Here is a 6148-nt window from a genome sequence, read left to right on the forward strand (position 1 = left end):
TTGATGCTTCAAAATATATGCTTTTGTTTGTTTTGTCATGTTTTGAACATTTATTTTCATCAATTTCATCCATAGTCACATTTGTCTGTTGTTCATTCAAAAATGTTGTGTAGTACTGAGAGGCTGACACACCGGTACGACCTAATATGGCCGATATAGGCGATATGTGCGCCGCGGCCATACTGTTTTTTTGTTGGTTTTTTTGTGTTTATTTACCTTTATTTAACTGGGCAAGTCAGTTAAGAACAAATTCTTATTTACAATGACGGCCTGGGAACAGTGGGTTAACTGCCTGTTCAGGGGCAGAACGACAGATTTGTACCTTGTCAGCTCGGGGGTTTGAACTTACAACCTTCCAGTTACTAGTCCAACACTCTGGGGTGGCTCTATACCTTTTCAGGTACATACAAAGATACATACATCTACAGGTAATTGCCAAAATAAAGGAAACGCCAACACAAAGTGTTTTAATAGGGCATATATGGTTTCAATAGTTTTTTTGCTCCTCGAACCCTTCAGTAGCCAATGCTTTCAGTAAGACTTTTGTATTCCTCATTTACTCAAATGTTTCCATTATTTTGGCAGTCACCAGTAGCTCTGTACCAAATGTGGTGCTTTTATCACAAACTGTACTATTGAGTTGAATTTCTTCTTCGTCTGAAGAAGAAGAAAAAATTACTAAAAATTCTTTCTTTCTTTTCCATTCCTCCATATTAACACAGAAATCATCAGCTCAATTGTGTTTGTCATTAACCAGGGGCTTGACAAAGTTCTACAATTTTAGGATGAAAAAAAAATGGGTTCGAAATTCGGAAAACATTTTTACCTATTGGGGTCAAAATTGACACCTGTTGGCACTTTTTGGGTTAAACTCAGGGAATATGATTAAATAGCTCTTGTTATAGTTTTAAATGTAACTGTTGTTATTTCATTGTAATTATTGTTTTTTATAGTGTATTGATGTTTTAATTTCACACTGAATAAACATTGATTTCATTAGATTTAATTAAAAAAAATATTATTTCACTGCTTGTCCTATGTGCTCTTCCACTTCCAGGTCATGCCAATCAGTCTTGCAACTTTTCAGAGAGGTTGGTGTTAAGGGGTGTGGAGGGTGTGGCTTGATATAAAGAGGGTGTGTCTTGGATGCCCAGAGGGTGTGTCTTGAGAGGAAGACAAGATCATGCTATTTGGTTTGACAAATGCTCCAGCAGTCTTTCAGAGGTTTCTATTTGAGCGTGTGGCTAAGAGGCTAGGGGTGTGGCTAAGAGGCTAGGGGTGTGGCTAAGAGGCTAGGGTGTGGCTAAGAAGCTAGGGGTGTGTCTTTGACCGCCAAGTGGGTGTGGTTTAGATACTAAGGGGTGTGTTTTGGAGGAAAATGGGTGTGGTATGGATGCTGAAAGGGTGTGGCTTTAGAGGAAGACAGAGATGCTGAACAGAACAGCAGCAGTTTCCATGGTTTCATACAAACACCTAGCCTATTGTTAAAGTTGACTGAAAGTAGCTCAGTAAAGCTTTCAATCACATTCTCAAAAGAGTTAGATAGTGAAATCAAGTTAATTATACCACAGAACAATATAATAATTGATTAAAAAATGTATTTATTACAGGTATATTCACCAAATACATCAGTAGCTGAATCTAAAATTGAAAATCAATTTACTCTGGATGCCACCACCTAGCGGGCTCAGGGATCCGAACCAGCAACCCTTCGGTTACTGGCCCAACGCTCTTCACCTGATCTGGATCCTGGTGTTGATCTCCAGAGCTCTGTTTCTGCTCCTCATTCCTGCTGTCTTCTGGTTCGGAAAATACACGGTGTGACAGGACTAGTCTGCTACTCATATCAGTTTGTGTTTTAACTCATCAACCAGTACACTGTCATCTCTGTCACCATCTAAACCCTCTTACCATCTAAACCACACCCTCTTACCATCTAAACCACACCCTCTTACCATCTAAACCACACCCTCTTACCATCTAAACCACACCCTCTTACCATCTAAACCACACCCTCTTACCATCTAAACCACACCCTCTTACCATCTAAACCACACCCTCTTACCATCTAAACCACACCCTCTTAGCCTCTGCAACAGACCCTGTGTGTGTGTGTGTGTGTGTGTGTGTGTGTGTGTGTGTGTGTGTGTGTGTGTGTGTGTGTGTGTGTGTGTGTGTGTGTGTGTGTGTGTGTGTTTGCCCCTGCCTACGTGTGTTTGCAAAGTGCATGCTTAGGTGAGTCTGTGGTTGATTCAGCTCTGCTGCTGTTCAGTGTGGGCTGGAGGCTGGAGGCTGGAGGCGTAGGAGGCCTGCAGAAAACCACAACTGTTTCCACTGACTTTATGACCTGTTTGATCTTAGCAAGTGATTAGATGAGACAGTGCATCAATACCATTCAATGTCCCCAGTAGAAGTACTATTAAAGGGTATGTCCCCAGTAGAAGTTGTATTAAAGGGAATGTATGAAGGGTAACCAGGCAACCAGATAGCAACATAAACACGTTGTCTTCCAGCACCAATCGCCACCTATTCTGTATGTGGTCTGAACAGACATGGGTTCAAATTCTATTTGAAATCAAATACTATTTGAAATCATTTCATATCATTGGTGCATGATTGAGCATGCCTGGCTAAACAGACCAATAGAACGGTCTCAAACCGCAACCATCTGGCACTCCAGGCAGGCCAGAGCAAACGCTCAAGGTATTTGAAAGATTTCAAATAGTATCTGAACCCAGGAGTGGTGTGAGCTTCCTACACAAGTGACGAAACGAGCATCGAGAGGTTCAACAAAGGTGTTAAATGATGACGGCCTCCTACACATAGAGATGGGTAGAGGGCGGTTGTTGAGACACAAAGCATGTTGTGGCATGGGCAGTATCATTGAAGAAGTCCACGGAAGCCTTGATGGCAGAAGCTAGGGGAGGGCCCTCTTTCGAACTCTATGCTCCTACGCTGGAGTGGAAATACCCCTCTGCTGTGCTGCTCTCAGACAGTCTCCACCAGACCCTAGGATGAGGAGGCTGTTTATCGCCCTGATCACACTGTTAAGTGAGTAAACTTTTACATTATTGGCATATATTGATACATTTGAGATGAAAACATATGGTTCTCCATTCTTTCAAGGTAAAAATTAGATTTATTTTATTTAAAGTTATTTTTGACAGAGTCCAATCCGTGGTCTATTCTGTGTATTGTAGGCCAGTGCGTAGCAGAGCATGTGTATTGTAAAGGGGCTTGTTTTTTAGTCTTTCACATTGTTGTGGTTTCATAGCGTTCATCCTAACACTGTTCCTCTGCTACCTGTAGGTGCTGTTTCCTCCAGTCAGTTCATCCTAACACTGTTCCTCTGCTACCTGTAGGTGCTGTTTCCTCCAGTCAGTTCATCCTAACACTGTTCCTCTGCTCCCTGTAGGTGCTGTTTCCTCCAGTCAGTTCATCCTAACACTGTTCCTCTGCTCCCTGTAGGTGCTGTTTCCTCCAGTCAGTTCATCCTAACACTGTTCCTCTGCTCCCTGTAGGTGCTGTTTCCTCCAGTCAGTTCATCCTAACACTGTTCCTCTGCTAGCTGTAGGTGCTGTTTCCTCCAGTCAGTTCATCCTAACACTGTTCCTCTGCTCCCTGTAGGTGCTGTTTCCTCCAGTCAGTTCATCCTAACACTGTTCCTCTGTAACCTGTAGGTGCTGTTTCCTCCAGTCAGTTCATCCTAACACTGTTCCTCTGCTACCTGTAGGTGCTGTTTCCTCCAGTCAGTTCATCCTAACACTGTTCCTCTGCTACCTGTAGGTGCTGTTTCCTCCAGTCAGTTCATCCTAACACTGTTCCTCTGCTCCCTGTAGGTGCTGTTTCCTCCAGTCAGTTCATCCTAACACTGTTCCTCTGCTCCCTGTAGGTGCTGTGTCCTCCAGTCAGTTCATCCTAACACTGTTCCTCTGCTACCTGTAGGTGCTGTTTCCTCCAGTCAGTTCATCCTAACACTGTTCCTCTGCTCCCTGTAGGTGCTGTTTCCTCCAGTCAGTTCATCCTAACACTGTTCCTCTGCTACCTGTAGGTGCTGTTTCCTCCAGTCAGTTCATCCTAACACTGTTCCTCTGCTCCCTGTAGGTGCTGTTTCCTCCAGTCAGTTCATCCTAACACTGTTCCTCTGCTACCTGTAGGTGCTGTTTCCTCCAGTCAGTTCATCCTAACACTGTTCCTCTGCTCCCTGTAGGTGCTGTTTCCTCCAGTCAGTCCATCCTAACACTGTTCCTCTGCTCCCTGTAGGTGCTGTTTCCTCCAGTCAGTTCATCCTAACACTGTTCCTCTGCTCCCTGTAGGTGCTGTTTCCTCCAGTCAGTTCATCCTAACACTGTTCCTCTGCTCCCTGTAGGTGCTGTTTCCTCCAGTCAGTCCATCCTAACACTGTTCCTCTGCTACCTGTAGGTGCTGTTTCCTCCAGTCAGTTCATCCTAACACTGTTCCTCTGCTCCCTGTAGGTGCTGTTTCCTCCAGTCAGTTCATCCTAACACTGTTCCTCTGCTCCCTGTAGGTGCTGTTTCCTCCAGTCAGGATGGGATCTCTGCAGCAGAGGTGGAGCTGAGAGTCCGACCAGGAGACAACGTGGTTCTTCACTGTGACATCAGACACAACGTAGAAACAGTCTGGATCAGAAACTGTTCTGGCGGGAGTGAAACGTGTGAGGTGGCTGTCTTTAAGTCTCTGCAGAGCCCCGTCCCACGCTTCACCTTCCTATGGAGACGGTCTCTGAGATCCTATGACTTGCTGATTGAGAACATCGCCGAGTCTGACCTGGGACTGTACTCCTGCAGCACCATGGGGAGAGAGGTGCAGAACAGATCCGACCAGGTTGTGTATTACCTGGAGGTCTACCTCTATGGAAACATCACCACTAGGATTTCCTTTGGTGAGAACAAACTCCTTCTTATTTACATTTTGCTGTTTAAACGATTGGTTTCATTTGGGGGGGGGGGGGTGGGAGTAAATAATAATAATAAATATATAAATATATATAAATAATAAAAAGTGTATAAATGTCTTTTATGTGGCTAAAATTGATGGAGGAACATTTGTTTAACCTTTGTATCATCATACAATTTTTGGATGTCAACAATATCAGTGTAAACACAATATTTCCATTTGGCTTGGTGTAATGTGTAAAGGGACACAATGATTGGTTGGTCTGAAAAGAACATAGAAAGTTGCCCAGTGATGATGTACCTCACCATTAAACAGAGAACAACCAGGACACCCCTGAATGTGGTCTGAGCTGGGTCCTGGTACTGACCTCCAAATCTCTGTTCCTGCTCCTCATTCCTGCTGCCTTCTGGGTCGGACAAATACACAGTGAGTCACGAGGACATTGGGGGGGGGTCAATTTCTACTGATATCAGTTAGTTTTGTTATGTATCAAGGTGTTTGTCGTGTCACGGTAGATCAGAGATCGACTAGTCATGTCTGGGCCTGCTGTACTGATGGCACACGTTGAAGTCATGGTAGATCAGAGATTGACTAGTCATGTCTGGGCCTGCTGTGCTGATGGCACACGTTGAAGTCACGGTAGATCAGAGATCGACTAGTCATGTCTAAAGGCTTGTGATTGATGCATCAGGGCCCCATAGTAAAGGCGTGTGTCAGCAGTTGATGTTATCCTTCAGTAACACAAACCCCAAAGCAAATCAGGGGGAGAAAAAAGTGGTTTATTCAAAGAGAACGAATCACGTTATGATGTGAAGACGTTATGCTGGGAAGTAGATGGTCGATGTGCCTTCTTCCCTGTCCTCAGTGATTCTCTCCTCAGTGATTCTCTCCTCAGTGATTCTCTCCTCAGTGATTCCTCCACGGAACAAAGGGACAGGGTGTCATGTATAACCCCCCAACCCTAGCCTGTGGTCGACAAATTAGAATTCCTTGCAGTAAAATTGGGCCAATGGCCACAAAACAAGTATCCTGTTACAGGCTCAATGTATAGACGATTTGGACCAATGAAAGCTCGACGTGTAGCAGTGAGTCCCGGACTGAAATTCCTACACAGAGGGTTGACCTGAAAAACAACTTATTTCCATTGATCATTAATGCCATATTGACCTCTAGTCCTCTGTGTTGTGTTTTATCTGAAAATATTGTTACACTGAATGACATGTCTGTTCTT

Source organism: Oncorhynchus masou, chromosome 20, assembly GCF_036934945.1.
Source record: "Oncorhynchus masou masou isolate Uvic2021 chromosome 20, UVic_Omas_1.1, whole genome shotgun sequence".
NCBI lineage: Eukaryota > Metazoa > Chordata > Actinopteri > Salmoniformes > Salmonidae > Oncorhynchus > Oncorhynchus masou.